General features: G+C 30.6%; 1 protein-coding gene across 1 annotated transcript in view; it reads left to right on the forward strand.

Annotated features, from left to right (window-relative positions):
• Nucleotides 1-613: 613 nt before the first annotated feature.
• Nucleotides 614-17467, forward strand: part of LOC143197544 (uncharacterized) — a 276265-nt gene continuing 259411 nt past the window's right edge. Inside the window, exon 1 of the mRNA XM_076406091.1 lies at nt 614-833. The gene's annotated coding sequence lies outside the window, so the exon portion shown is untranslated. The remainder of the gene's footprint in view (nt 834-17467) is intronic.

Consider the following 17467-nt stretch of genomic DNA (forward strand, 5'->3'; position numbering starts at 1 on the left):
CTTACTCAAACTCTACCTCATAGATGGTGAGGAAAATAGTTTATTGAAGATATAATAAAACAACTCTAACCTACAATAAATTGGTACTCTTCAATTAATTGTAGCTTAAATAATTCGATAATATATATATTAGATATACTATAATGTTAGAATAAATCATATTAGGTTATAAATTATATTATTTTTGTTTCATTATTTTATTTGCGTTAGAATTTTGTTATATGTCCAAGCTAAATTAATTAAGTTTTACTGGATAGAGTATATGTATTGATTTAATCGAATTAAATGCGATAGCGGGGCATTTTTGAATCTCCATTTTGCTATTGCTAATGACAGCGAAACATATATTATAGAATTTAAGCAATTATTTCCAGACCATGAAATGAATTTAAAAGAAGTTAATTGAATGAAAAATTATTTTTATTATGGAATATTCCAAATAATATTATATTATTTAATAACAACAGTAAGATGTAATAATAAGATGATAGCAATGATAAGACAGTTGTATCAAAATGAAACTACTCCTTGCCATTAGAAAGTTGCCATACATCTCTTGTAGCGTTGGATCGAGCGCAACAGGCGATGATGACGACGACGCCGTGGACGACGCACTCTAAAAAACGACGCTACTACATTCAGACGCTTCGTGTTGATTCAGGAAACAATACGGCTCAGTGTCGGTGGTAGTCTGGACGAGCGCATCGCTGTAGGGGACTACGACTATATCGCGAATACGCTAACTAATCGTAGTGGTATGTGATTTTTTCTTCATCCAGACAATTGTTTTGATCATCTCTGTGTAAAGACATCATGTAATAATAAACTGGCTCGTAAGTAATTTGAAATGATGTTTAAAATAGTTTTATAGTGTAAATACACATTTTTATGTTGACAATATTTTATTTTATTACTCTGGTGGGATGATGTGACCCCGCTAAAAAATGTTTGTCATTGTTATTTTTTTATTTTAGACATATATATGTCAAAAAAAGTCGAATAATTTACCGTCATTTCGAATACTTTACTTTATGTTATATAATTTGAGATATGATATTTTTTAATCTAAAAAATACTTTCACACAATGTTTTAATATTTAAATAAACCTAATTTATTATATTTTATTAGACTAAAATATCACCTAATTATGAAAATTATTAACCGATTATTAATTATTTTGGAAGTAAATATTAGTTCTATCTGTTTATAATCAAGAAATGGGCATTTGATTTAGCGATGAAAAACTAATTTGTAAAAGTTGAGAAAGGCTACTTCCTCTGTTATTAAAGATACTTGGCTAAAGTTATTCTTTGATACAAACAAACCCAGCGAAGGTATAAAACATAGTATATATATATATATATATATATATATATATATATATATATATATATATAAAATGTAATGGTGAGTTCTCTCTTATTATCCAAGATATGATAGTTTATAGACAAAAATATTAAAAGTGAAAAATAAAAAATAATATTTAAATTAAATTAGCAGTAAAAATAAAGTTATAATAATAAAATCACATAATTAACCTAAGTGAATAATGCTGCATGTCTTCTGAGATCTTCAGAAACACCCAAGATATTAACGTGACTAGAAATTAAAATACTTTATCTATATATAATTTATTAATTCAATAGTATTTAAACATGTCAGAATTAGATGTAAATAAGTATATTCTATTCCTTTTGTCTAAATTAACATGAAACTTGTTGGTTTAGAGCACCTCCCGCACATATTATCATTTTTTGGAGACTATCAACACAGTCCAAGATGATGATTGAAACATTTTTATAGTGTAAACACACTTTTCTATGTTGACATTGTTTTATTTTATTAGTCAGGTGGGATGATGTGACCCCGCTAAAAATGTTTGTCACTGTTATTTTGTTATTTTATACGTATACATGTCAAAAAAGTCGAATAATTTACCGTAATTTGGAATACTTCTCTCCATGTTACTTAATTTGAGATATGTTTTTTTTTTATTTAAAAAAACTCTCACAAAATGTTTGAATATTTAAATGAACCAAATTTATTATATTTTATTATTTTAAAACATCACCTAATTTTGAAAATTATTAACCGATTTAGTGGTAAAAAACTAATTTGTAGACCTAATGGTAAAATTTGGTAAGTAACTAAAAGTTGAGAAAAGCTATTTGGTCTGTTATAAAAGATATTTGTCTAAAGTTATTCCTTGTTACAAACAAACCCAGTGAAGTTACAAAAAGTAGTACATATATAAAAAAAATTAAAAAACAAAAATATTTAAATAAAAAGTTAAATAATAAAAAAATAATAATTAAATTAAAAAAAATAATAATAAAATTTTAAAAATAAAATCACATTTTCTAGCGTGACTAGAAATTTAAATACTATATCTATATATATATATATATATATATATATATATATATATATATATATATATATATATATATATATATATATATATATATAAACCCTCGGGATATTTCGAATCATTTTTATGAAATTTTATTGCCAATTAGGATTAAGTTTATTTTATTTATATTTTGTGAACATTTTGTATTTAAGAGTTTATAAACAAATTTCCAGAAGTTTTTTAATCACACAATGAAGATATCGGCTGCCGCGCGTTGTTAGTCCTCATCCGGGTATATGATTTGTGTATATTCTGGAGGTCACAATTTTTGTGCTATAAAAAATTTAACTGCAATAAAAGAATAGAAAAAATGAATCTTTCTCAGTTTCTAGTTCAATACACCATAGTTAGTTCGATAAACCATATATATCAAAAAATATGTATAAAATTTCATAACGATTGGGTAAAAAGAAATTTGAAAAACATATTTTCGAGAAAAACGCCTTTCAAAATTAAACTAGCAGCAGAGTTCAGTTTACGGCAATAATTAATTAACTTTCATATTCATATGTGTCATTTTCGACTTCTGCTGTTCTTTACGAGCTTTTCGAGCTTCTTTACTGCATTGGTTGCTTCGATTAATTTTATTTGTAAATTTCTCTTTTCTAGTATTAGCACGGGAAAAGAAGTCCATCTTAATGGGCCAAAGCTTGTTTTCCTCCTACATCAAATTCCAGTAAAGTTGGACCAGGCTCTTATGATCTACATTTGCAAAAGAATTCTCGGCGAATTTATCGGGCAATTCGTTTCCAGGTATACTCTTGTATCTAAGGATCCAAACGAATATTGTATAATTAAAGAATTCGCACCACTAGCGGTTTTCAGTAAAATAAATTATCGATAGTTTGAAGTGAGTTTCGCGAGTCAGAGCATATAAGCCAGGTTTTAACATACAGTGAGAATATAACGTTTAGGGTCTCCTTTATTGCGAACATTTCAGAACTAAGAATAGTGGAAATAAAGGGGAGTTTGAAAAGTTTATGAATCGTTGCAGCGCCTACTCTTATAGAGGGTTTAGAGCCATTCGTATAAACAATCTCACGATTTGGGTACTTCAATAGAATTGGAAAGAATAATTTCACAAAAGTTAGTGATTTAAAATTTTGTTTATTATAAGACACTAATGTGAAGTATATTGAATACTGGATGATAGAAGATATATCTGTTTTTTTATATCCTAGTGATGATTATTTTCGTACTCTGCAGACAGGAACTATGAAGGAGTTTTTGACCTCAGAGCTGTCACCAATCCGGGATAATAAAAATCCATGCCTTTCAATGGCGACTCTCAGCTATCTCTTTATAACTTTTCTCGCATTTGTTTATTAGAACGCATTTGTATATTAAAAGCAATGAACGAAATTCAAACCTAGCATTATTTATTTCAACAAATCATTTTATTTAATTTGACTAACATATGTAACATTTACGTCTCAATACTTAATAAACAAATATATTTTGATGCATTTTGAAAATGCTATCTAAGAACATGTTTCTTTTTCTTCATAGAGGCCAAATATCACTTACATATTACTACATGCATTGATAAAAACTATTCAAAAAAATAACTAACTAATATAATTAGTTTTTTTTATTAAACATGAATCAAGGCTATACGCTGACTATAGCGAGCCTCCAACTTTTCGATGCCATTTTTGTAGTAGCATTTGTTCTTTGCTTTAAAATAGGCCTCAGTTTTGGAGATCACTTCTTCATTTGACGAAAATTCATTTTGAGCATTCTTTTGAGATCTGAGAACAGGAAATATTCACTGAGGGCCAGATCTGGAGGCTATGGTGGATGAGGAAGCAATTCGAAGCCCAATTCATGGATTTTTGCCATCGTTTTCACTGACTTACTACACGGTGCATTGTCTTGGTAAAGCAGCACTTTATTTTTCTTCAAATGCGGCCGTTTTCGGCGATTTCGTCCTCCGAACGGTGCAATAACGCTATGTAATAGTCACTGCTGATGGTCTTTCCTTTTTCAAGGTAGTCAACGAAAATTATTCCATGCGTATCCCAAAATACAGACGCCATAGCCTTGCTAGCGGACTGTTGCGTTTTCTCACGCTTTGGAGCTGGTTCATCGTGTGAACTCCACTTGGATGACTGTCAATTGAACCTCGGAGTGAAATTATGGAGCCATGTTTCATCCATTGTCACATATCGTCTTAAATACTCGGGTTTATTACGCTTGATCATCATCAAACACTACTCCGAATCACCAACTTGTCGTTGTTTTGGTCAAAGGTGAGCTCGCGCGGCACCTACTTTGCACAGAGCTTTCTCATACCAAATATTCGTGAATGATATGATGTACACGTTCAGTTGATATCTTTAGAGTGTCTGCTATTTCATTTAGTTTCAATTTACGGTAATTCAAAATCATTTTGTGGATTTTTTAATGTTATCGTCGGTAAAAACCTCTTTTGGGCGTCCACTGCGTTCACCGTCTTCGGTGCTCATTTTACCACGTCTAAACTTAGCATACTAATCCTTTATGGTTGATTTTGGTAGGGGTAGTGTCCGGAAACTCGGCATCAAGCCAAGTTTTTTCTTCAACTGTATTTTTTCCTTTCAAAAAGCAATATTTTATCAACACGCGAAATTCCTTTCAATCCGTTATTTTCACAATAATAATAGTTGCTTCAGTCAAAATGCTATAATTCACAAACTAATGATCCGACAGCTGTCAAATTTATACAAGCATCTTTTGAGGGTTAGGACTAACTAAAAAACTTATGGATTTAATTCTAGTAGCGCCACCTATGTGTCAGGCCAGGGCCTTTTCAATTTACCTGTTGAATATATATAAAAGAAACAATATGTAATCTGACAATTGACGTTTGAAAATTATAGAAAATTGTTCATTAGGTCAACAATTTTAAATGGAAATATGGTGAACATTTTATGTTTTAATGGAATAAATGAAGACGGTAAATAGCCAATTGGCTTGTTATAGCCTTGAATATTATGTGAAGTGGGGAAACCTGTTATATAAATATTATTACAAAACAAGATCCAAATTGTATAATAGCAGGTTGACTCAGATTGGATCCTTTCTGAGTCTTCTAAAAATATATACGCTTGGGGTACTAATAGGAAGTTGTTGCTCATTAAAGTCTTTGTTTGGAAATCCACCTTAAGCTGCTGATAAGTGCCGAGTTCGTATTGCAGTGACCAATCCATCGAGAGTATAGTTCCATTGGTCCGATAGTCGCGGATCCGATTCACACCAAAGCACGCTTGTTATTAATTGGTGGTTAGTAAAAAGATACGCCAAAATAAAATTAAAAAATTCTGCCTCAAGAAACTATAAATGCAAAAGCCCAGGATGTTATTATGAGATGTTACTAATGTGTTTTTTATTACTTTATAATTTACAATATATTACAAATATTTTTATATTCATAATAGTAAATCATTTTTCAAACAATTTTAATCAGAGTTATGCTGTGTACATATCTACGCAATAGAGGTTACAAAAATATTTTTAGTTATATAGAAGTGCTGAATCATTGACCTTTATCCTTAGAACGCATCTATTTTAAACATAGTTATATTTAAGAATGTCCTAAAACTTTGCGTGTCACCGTATCTACGATAGTCCAATGCTTTCCTTTAATATTATTAAGGTACAACTAAACTAGCTCAAATCTATATAAAAAACTTTTTTTACACTTAATATTTATCGGTTGTTTTTAAAAAATTCTGTATAAAGCAAATCTTATTTAAAATGTTTTTGTTTACAGCCAGAGTGTGTTTTTATAATCTAAACATCACTTGCCCCTTATCAAAGCATATATTAATCAATTTGCAAAACAATTGTTTTATTAGCGTGAATGGATTTTAACAAAACTAAATGGCAGCTTGACCCATTCAGTTGGCGTATCAAGAAAAAACAACATATCGTTCCGGCATTTACGGTCGTTTATTAATAACATAATTTGGTTATTTCGTATATGAAACCAATATATTTATAATTATTTTAAAGTATCAAATATATTATTTAATTAAATTATATTATGTGGTTATTATTAATATCTATTACGTATTATTAATTAAATTATTATTATGTAGCCTCTGATATTGTCGACTTCCAGATTAGTGTATCTTTGACTGACTGCACTTAGCTGTCACAATTACATAGGGTGAAAACTCACATTGTCATATGGCAATGGAAAACCACACCACATACGTCGGCTTCCATGTTTCATAACAGGTGAATTGAAAAGTCCCAGGCCTGTCACATAGATGGCGCTACTAGAATTAAATCCATACGTTTTTAGATACCCTAACCCTCAAAAGATGCTTGTATAAATTTCACAGCTGACGGGTTATTAGTTTGTGAATTATAGCATTTTAAGTAAAGCAACTTTTGATATTGTGAAAAAAAAATGATAAAAAGGAATTTCGCGTGTTGATGAAATATTGATTATCGCAGAGAATAAATACAGTTGAAGCAAGAACTTGGATTGATGCCGAGTTTTCGAACACTGCCCCAAGAAAATCAACCATCCAGAATTGGTATGCTAAATTTAGACGTGGTGAAATGAGCACCGAAGACGGTGAATGCAATGGACGTCCAAAAGAAGTTGTTACCGACAAAAGCATTTAAAAAATCATCAAAATGATTTTGAATGACCATAAATTAAAATTGAATGAAATATCGAACACTAAAAATATCAACTGAACGTGTACACCCTATCATTCATGTTTAATTGGGTATGAGAAAGCTCTATGCAAAGTGGGTGCCGCGCGAGCTCACTTTTGGCCAAAAACAACGACGAGTTGATGATTCCGAGCAGTGTTTGAAGATGATCAAGCGTAATATATCCGAGTTTTGGCTCCATTATTTCACTTCGAAGTCCAATCGATGATTTGCGTCGATTTGTGACAATGGATGAAACATGGCTCCACCATTTCACTCCGAAGTCCAATCGACAGTCATCCAAGTGGACTGCACACGATGAACCCGCTCCAAAGCGTGGAAAAACAACAGTCGGCTGGCAAGGTTTTGGCGTCTGTATTTTGGGATGCGCATAGAATAATTTTCAATGACTAACTTGGAAAAGGAAGGACCATCAACAGCGACTATTGCATAGCGTTATTGGACCGTTTGAAGGACGGAATCGCCGAAAAACGGCCGCATTTGAAGAAAAAGAAAGTATTGCTTCACCAAGAGAATGCACCGTGTCACAAGTCAGTGAAAACGATGGCAAAAATCCATGAATTGGGCTTCAAATTGCTTCCTCATCCACCGTATTCTCCAGATTTGGTCCCCAGCGACCATTTACTTTTCTCAGATTTCACGAGAAGCAAAGGACAAAACGTATTACAAAAATGGTTTCGAAAAGTTGGTTGCTATAATCAGTGTATCATCCTTGAAGGTAATTATGTTGAACAAAAATACTAATTTTGCTAGAATGTGTTTTACTATGGTAGGACTGGGACTTTTCAATTGACCTGTTATAATATTGGCAATATTGCCACCTTTAGTAGGGGTTTTAGCTTTGGATTTGGGAATGCTTTAATAAGGTTTATTATATTAGATTAATTTTATATATATATATATATATATATATATATATATATATATATCTCAAAATATGAAATTTATGAAAATTATTTCATCTAGGATTTCAGTCCACTAATTAAGACTATGAGATAACAGATTTGTTTTTCTATATCAACAAAGCTTAACTTATAGCAAAATTTATTAGATTATATATAAATATGGAAAACGCTGCTGCCTAGATATATTTACAATAACAAATAAAAACATCCATATCTTGGGGAATAACTTTAACTTTACCTATTTTAATAATTTTACCTATTTTTTTTGAGTTATGTAAGGAAACAACAAAATACGAATCAATAGTGCTAGTCTAGACCTCCTATGAATTATTGATAACAAAGCTGTATTATTTTTAAGGAAACAGTCTTATAAAGGTAAACCTATATATTATTCAGCTTTCTATTAAACTTCAGATTAGAGTAATATAAGAGGTATCTTTTGTTTTATTTGTAAATCCGTTATCTATATTGTTATTTCTGATTTCTCTTTTTTGTTTGGAGTGGCTTTGGGAATGAATATTTTGATTGTAAGTTTTCTTCTTGAAAGTTACGTAAATAAATGAAATTGTAGGGAAAAATTAATATTTGGTATGGGTTGGTAATTTATATTATTAAATCACATCATTTTTACTTTCAAAATATTAAAATATGATTAAAAATAGCATATAGAACCTCGTAGAAATATCGTAAACAACTGATTCTATGGTGTAATAGTATAAGCATTTAGCTACCAAACGGAGATCACTAGTTCGATTCCCGGAAAGAACAATATGTTTTGTTCTATTTAGCACATTTATCAGATCACCTAGGCTAGGTACCGGACCCGGGGCCTGAAGCGCTCCTTATTTTCAATCATTGTTTTTTATTCCTATTTTTCCTCTTGCGGGCTGCACCTTTACTTGGATTACAAATTGTAATACTTAATAAAATAACTTGGTAATGTATTGAGTAAATATTTAACACTAAAAAGAGAAATATAATATATTTTTAAGAAAAATTTTAACCGACTTCAAAAATAAATGAGGAAGTCCCAAAAAATTTGAAAATAATCAAACTTGGATTTTTAAAAATATATACATGATAATCGTTGTAATAACTAAATAAAAATAAACAAGTACCTAATTTAACCTATTTACTACACGTATTTTCTTTTCTACTATATACACGCAATTTAGCTTAATACCTACAAAAATCTGTTTATCTATTTACAATAATATTTTAATTACTATCAACTGATAACTTTTAAGTCTGTGCCAAACCCAAACAATACAAAAATAATAATATAATTTTGTGACATATATAAACAATTAAATTACCAACCAATTAAATCTCAGGATTGGAAAAAACAGTCGAACCGTATATTTCACTGAAATAGTAATTACAATATTCAGTCGCTCGCTATGAACTGTCATATGACCTGTCAAAATAGTACTAGAGCTCATGCATTTAAGGTCATATGCAAAAAAATTCGAGTTGACTACTCTAAACTGCGAGCTCCTGCTACTTTTTTTAATACATCTTAGAGTCTCCGTTTTACTAGGGTTTCTGTTGACTGGACCTACTGTTTAAAGTGGCCTCCGAATCACGGCCCTCGTCATTAGGCCTACCGACTGGCCAACATTAGAGATCACACCAGAAGCCATCTGATCTTACCCAGCCTGGTTACTGGCGGGACTGGGATCATTTTCCTTGTCGGATTTTGCACTCTTGCCTAAAGATAACCACAAACATAAATTTACGACGGTGTTCTAGCAGGATTTGAACCCGCGACTATCGCACCAAAAGGATGACCGTCGTGTCGCTTTTACCACTGCGCCACAAAGCCGGCCCTCAAACTTTTAAGGAAGCTAAAACGCTAGCTTAACTGAAAGAGCGAAAACAAATAAAATGTAATTGTACTTAAAAGCAATATCCGAAAATTTTTCTTAAATAGTAAACCTCTGTTTCTTCTAATCTATTAATTTGAACCCAATCATGTCTAATAACTTAATTTCTATCCAAATAACTTAATTTTCGGATTTGGTGAAAATTTAAAAAAACTCCGAGGTCAAAAAGTATGTGACACTGTGGTATTTTTTTATTTCTTGCTATTTTTCGTATTTTTTATTTTAGTTTATTTATTCGACCCAGGAAATAGCGGCGTCTTTGATAACCAAGATTTTTCTTGTTTCAGAATATTACGAATTTGTAAACTTGTCGCTTTGTCCCTATCTCACTAGGCTCTAACTCTAATTTTTCATTTCTTTCTTATAATATTTTTATATTTTTGAAACAACAGTATAAAAATGTCGTTTTCCTACTCAAAAAAAAAACACAAATTAAGACCTTGGACCAATGTATTAACGAAAAATATTTTTAACAAAAAAATTGAAACAACTTCAAAGAATAAATCAGGAATTCACAGAAAAAGCAACTTAAATTTGTTTTGTTAGTAATTTAATATTATGAACCAAACCTAACCCAAACAGTTATATTAATTTAGATTTGTTTTAATAGTAATTTCATTTTTTGTATATGTCACAAAATTGTATTATTATATTTGTATTGTTTGGGCTCGGCACCGACTTCAAACTGATCAGTTGGTAGTAGTTAAAATAATACTGTTATTAGATAAATAGGTTTAGGTATTAAGCTAAATTATGTCTATACAGTAGAATATAAAATAGGTGTAGTAGATAGGTTAAATATGGTTTCTGTTTACTTTTACTTAGTTCTTACAACGATTATAATGTACATATTTTATTTTAAAATGTTTCTTTTTGTGTTAAAAATCTAAGCTTCATTATATTTTAGTGATTTCCTTATTTATGTTTTCTTATTTAAGTCGGTTCAATTATTTTGTTAAAAATATTTTACTTTTATTTTTTTAGTGATAGATATTTATTCCTTAACTTTAAGTATTACAATGTGTAGACTAAGTAAAAGTGCAGGCCGTATGAGGAAAAATAGGGATAAAGAAACACTGATTGAAAATAAAGAGCTCTTTAGGCCCTGGGGTCCGCTATCTCCTAGCCTAGGCGATTTAACAAAAGTTCTAACTAAACTAGAAGAACAAAAAATTATTTTCCGCGCCGGTAATCGAACCTGCGACCTTCGATTGAGAGCTAAACGCTTTAACAATTACATAATAAAAGCAATTGTCTACAATGTTTCTACGTTATCTTATATGTTATAGCTTGTGCTTAAAAAAAACTGAATGGCTTTTGAATTGAACGACATCTTTTAGATAAAAAATATGTGAAAACTGTGTACGTGCCTTTGAAATTTGAGCGTTTCCCTGGATTTCTCAAACCAAATTTCAAGAAAATCGGTTCAGTAGAGCTTTATATATCATAATTATCTCAAAAAATTAGTTTAAAAAAACTCTTTTACAGTTTCTAATAAAGTTACGCGTGGTTTAATCCTTACAGTGTTACATTTTACTAACATTTTTTTTCGATCTGCAATTACTTTTTCGTACAGTGGAGCTTCCCTTCCTTCGAAAAAAGCATTTTCCTTCTTTCAAACGAGCGGTTCCGGCCTTTTTTGAAGTATTGGAAGCTTACATTTCTGCGCTCAATCTGGGTATTATTACGTTTAGCGACGATATGCTTCTGGAAAAATGTAAACTATTTTAAAAATTGCAATTTTAATTGGGTAAGTTCCAGCATGTATAAACAAAAGTCCATATCAATGAATTTATAGATTCATTAATATTTTGAGTTTCCTATCTTAAACACATTATCAGGGTGTCTTTTTGTTACTGTATTTTAAAATATATATTTAGTAGGCAATGCTCTTTACGAGTGAATACGATTACAGGTAGTCGGAGGATCCCTGATGTCTCTTGTTTGATTCGTTCCGGCCGAGCCGGTTTAGATGCGGCGTCACTATCTAATTCCGGAAGTAATATAAGTTCTCAAAACTTTTTTTAAGGGTAAATTTTTAGAGGGTTTAAAAATGTAAAAAAATTATTTTTTCAAAGTTCTGGACTTGAATAGGCCTCCAAAAATTAAAAATATTGTATATATTTAAAATATTTTCCTATTTTACCTTATAAAACGTTGTGACGTTTATGATGAACAGTGTTTAAGTAAAGTAAAGTTTAAGTAAAGACCGATATATTTCATATCGCAATCCACCATAAAACAGTTTGTAAGTACTTCTCATTAAGTACCGTTTTATTATGCATGCTATTTAATAAGTTTAATAAAAGGCCGATAATTAACTTTGCCATTTCACCTAATAAAATGTGCGAAATTAATATTACCAGTTATTTTGTAGATGAAAAGTTGTTACAGAGAATAATCTTATGTTTAAAGTTAAATGGTAACATTATTATGAAGCCATCAAATATTTGGTTTTCAATAAAAACTTAAATAAAATATAAACTTAAATAATCACAAATAGTTCGCAAACTGCAAGATAAATATAATAATTTCCCATAAGTTACACAAAATGGGTGAGATCTGGAACTATAATGTTTTTCAGTAATCGGCACGTTCTGTATGATTTCGATAGTTGGAAATAAGCATATAAATTAATCATGTACTTTCTTTAGAATTTCTGTAATATCGGTTACAAGTGTTACTTATCAGTAATAGGTTCAACAAAATTGATTCTTGTTAATCATTTGTTTTTAAAACACTCGTTTTTGTGAGTTTGTATAGAATTAATAACATCAGTTAGAAGCGCATTAAAACAGTTTTTCCAGATATGTCGGTAATTAACTTCTTGTTACAATAACAGATTTTACTAGCCAGAAGTATGCATTGTTATGATTTAATTCTTATATTATTTCATTCTATTAGAATTAATATCTAAATTACACAAGTTACGCTCCGCCAAAATAATGGAGGATGAGGATGATCCAACCATAAGAACATGTGAAAGATGGTTTAGACAATTCAAACGGTCTGATCTCAACGGTCAAGACGATGAACGTGCTGATAGGTGGAAAATGTTTGTGAAGGTGCGAAATTGGAGAAGTTATTAGATGAATACCGAACACAAGCTTAAATACAATTAGCAGAAAAGCTGAATATGGGCCGAGCCGCATTATGTGAATCATTACTAGCGATGGAAAAGATCCAAAAAATACTAATATGGGTATTGCATGTGTTGATAGACAAGTAAATAGAAAATTGATCAATCGTCGACGAAATGCTGCTACAAAGATATGAAAAGCACAATGGATCTATTTCAAAAATCCCAAGTAAAAATATTATGTTATTACCTAATTATATAATAATAATTAAGTTATTATTTGTAAAAGCCGACCCATTGACTGCAAGATCCAATTGCTTTGTGTCTAATGGATCCGAATTTTGCGGTATATATTATGAACTGTTGAAACCACGATAGATAGTGATTGCTGTTTGCTACCGAAAACAAGTGATTAATTTGCTTTATCGATGAATGGTTTAGCTGAAATGAGAAACAGTTATTTTGCAACTGTATCCATATATTGCATGAGAGATGAGCAACTATATATTTTATCCATTTCTCATATTTATCCCAATATTAAACTTATATAATCAATTACGTTACACTATCCATAGGTCACTACAATACTATACAATACGTACATAAACGGTTTTGTTGTAAACATCAAAACATATTTACTGACGTACCTGAAACCTGGTTACTGAATCATTAAAACTAGAGAGGACAGGCGTTCATATAATATGTCGTCAAAAGACTCAACAAGTTTGACAAAGTTACCGATAACAACTTTGATTCGAATAAAAAAGAGACAACTTTTGAAGGCCATTACCTTTGGTTTAAGGTCGAATGAAATGGTCAATACTTTCATTTAATAAACTTTAACTATCCACTGTAAAAGTGTATTTCTTAACGAGAAAGTCAAAAAGAAATTACTGACGCATCTGGTATATACCACAGACAAGTATGAAAAACATGTTTATTACATAATTAAAACGAGATAGGACAAGTTTTGTTATAATAACAGGTCGTAAAGACGCTCAACAAGTTCGGCAAAGACTGTAGAAAACAACTTTGATTCCAATAACACGAGGAAACTCGTAAAGGTGGTGCCACGTTGGCTATAGTTGAAGGTCGAATTAAATGGTTAATACTTTTATTTAATAAACTTTAACTATCCATTGCAAATCTATGTTTCTTAGCGAGAAAGTCTAAAAGGAATTACTGACGCCCCTTGTATATACTTAGACAAGTATAAACATGGTTATTAAATCATTAAAGCGAAACAGGACAAGTATTAATATAATAACAGGTCGTAAAAAGCTCAACAAGTTTGCCATAGAGTGTAGAAAACAACTTTGGTTCGAAAAAACTAGGAAACTTCTAAAGGTGGTGCCACGTGTAAGTCTTCGTTGGCTATGGGTTAAGGTCGAATTAAAGGGCCAATATTTTTACTTAATAAACTTTAACTATCCATTGTAAATGTATTTTTCTTAGCGAAAATGTCAAAAAGGAATTACTGACGCACCTGGTATATACTTCAGACAAGTATGAAAAACATGGTTATTAAATCATTAAAACGAGATAGGACAAGTATTAATATAATAACAGGTCGTAAAAAGCTCAACAAGTTTGCCATAGAGTGTAGAAAACAACTTTGGTTCGAAAAAACTAGGAAACTTCTAAAGGTGGTGCCACGTGTAAGCCTTCGTTGGCTATGGGTTAAGGTCGAATTAAAGGGCCAATATTTTTACTTAATAAACTTTAACTATCCATTGTAAATGTATTTTTCTTAGCGAAAATGTCAAAAAGGAATTACTGACGCACCTGGTATATACTTCAGACAAGTATGAAAAACATGGTTATTAAATCATTAAAACGAGATAGGACAAGTATTAATATAATAATAGTTCATCAAAAAATTCAACAAGTTTGCCAAAGACTGTAGAAAACAACTTTGGTTCGAATAAAAAGAGGCCACTTCTGAAGGTCGTGCCACGCGTATGCGTTCATTGGCTTTGGTTTAAGGTCGACTATACATTACCGAAAACCCATTATTCAAAACCTTTAGGGTTTAAAAATAAATGCAGTGGTTACAATTTGTGCACACCGGAGGGCATTTATATCACCGATATCGTTCCATTTTCAATTCTTTTTTGTACAGTACATTTTCCGAGTCGCTGAAGTTTTCTATTTTACGTTTACGGTTTTCAGTCATATTTTTATAGGCGTGGGCTGGCATAAATTTTCCGTTAACATAATGGATGAATTCCGATCGAGTTCCATCTTTAACATTAGCTTTTTTCTTCAGTTTTTTCTTTGGAATATATACTTTAAGAATAAGATAATTTAGGTATTAAATTCATTCTGGATACACTGAAATGTAAATTATATTATTTAAATTAAAATTTTCCACTAAAGTATAGAAATGAGTCATACCAACAAGATCGAAGATATAGATCTCCAAGTAGCTGATATATGTCTTAATATAATTATAGCCCGTTGAATAAAACAAGACTAACCACAACAAACCAAAACATCAAGACGTCGCCATGTTGCCGCATCAACTTTGAGTTTTAGTTCATTTTGGCTTTGACATATAACAAAATTTTAAATTAAATGAAACAATTAATATTATCAAATATAATTTGTAACATGATAGTATATCTAATGCATATATTATCGAAGTATTTAATCTATAGCTAATTATAAAATCACAATAAAATATTAGGGTTGTATTTTATTATTTTCTACATCACCTATGATGGTTTTTAATGTAGTGTTATCCCCTGGAGGCCTAATCGACCTAAAAACAACTTTATGTCGAAGTAGTGTATTTTATTTTACTTTTCCTTAGAAAGGCCTATCTACCTTTTACGTTTAGTTCTTATTTCCTTCGTTGCAGTGATCCCTTGTCAGGTTATTTTTATATCACTCTATTCCTCGTTAGATTTTTCTGTTACTACCTGTGTATATCTTTCTTGTTAAAACCAGATCACAAAGTTATACTGTATATTAATTATATAGCTACCTCCAGTTATTTCTACTTTCATTATTATATATCGGTAATTGACAGCACTAGATCATAATTACATAACCGGAATGTTTCCTTCAGCCAGTCAGTAACTTATTGAGCTATATTCAAGTTATTAGTTCAAGTTATTATATTCAAGTCTATAGCTAAGCTGCTAATTTATAATCCAGCTAAAACTTGTTGTCCAATCTAGATAGCACGATTCCGCTATTTGTCAATTTCTTGTTCAGCTTGTCTGATGGAGCTCATTCAATCCAAATGTGCAATTGTATCTACAGCTTCTTTCAACATATTCAGATAGTTCTTGTTTGTATATCATTCTTGACCTGCATGTTTATTATAATAATTATTTGCCGTTGCCCATATCAATTCAATTGGATTGAATATGTAGCAATAGGGAGGAAGACATAATAGTTTTTGGCCATATTGTTCAGCCATCTACCACGTATCTTTTTTCAGGCCTATTTCTAAAAAAGTAATATACATAAAATATAATTAAATATTTTATTTATATTTACCGATTAATAATTTTGTATAATTTTAAAGTTTACTCTTTAGCATGGTTTCTCCAAATCTTAATGTATCTATTGCAAGCCATTCATTAATTACAGCCTGTAACTTTTCCACCAGTGTACTATAGTAACGAAGGCTGATGGTTTCTAATAGGGAATGTTTAGCTTACGATAATCGTTTATTATATTAAAAATACAATCGGAAATGAATAATCTATCAAAGAAGTCCAGTAGTCCAGTCAAAGTAAATAATACAGCGATTTTCAGTTCTCACTGCGAACTTTATGTTATTTCTTTTATTAACTACAAAAAAGTAAAAATACTGTTTTTGATTATATCTGTTAAGTTATTGACTAGACATCAATTTACAACGATAGCTTTCTGAGATCATGATTATCTTAGTACAAAATTCAAAAGGTTTCTTTTCAAATATGACTTTTCGGCGATGTTTTATATTAAATTATTATCATTTGCTCTCTGATCTTCTGGCAATAATTCAGAGTATGACAACACGCAATAATTAAGATAAACCTTCCAATAAATTTAGGCCGCTTTTAAATATATCCTGAACCAGTTTTAGGTACATTTTTTTGATAAAGACAAATCACCGGAAGCTTTTTGAAGTTTCCCTTATGTTCATAAAATTGAAACAAACTCATTGTTTTTTTCTGTTGAAAAAATTGACAAAAATACACTTGAAATACAGTGAGAGCTGACGTCTGCGTCGCTATAGAGATCAATTTAGCGACAAAACTAATCGTAACAGTCCTTTTTAATTGACTTTTCAAATGATCAAATCCCGATCATTTTTTGACAACGGGTTGTTTTCTGATATAATGATGATAAATGATATAAATTGAACAGGAATATAGTATCTATTAAAATATAAAATGTGATGTAAGTTATAATTTACCAGTTTCCCCTAAAATCTTCGGTGTTGTACTATATCACAGTTGCCTATCAATAACAATTTGCTGGATTTATATCTTTAAATATTTAATTCTA

This window comes from Rhynchophorus ferrugineus, unplaced genomic scaffold (assembly GCF_030347505.1).
Source record: "Rhynchophorus ferrugineus isolate W39M unplaced genomic scaffold, kcgeb_rfMv2 rfM1, whole genome shotgun sequence".
Classification (NCBI taxonomy): domain Eukaryota; kingdom Metazoa; phylum Arthropoda; class Insecta; order Coleoptera; family Curculionidae; genus Rhynchophorus; species Rhynchophorus ferrugineus.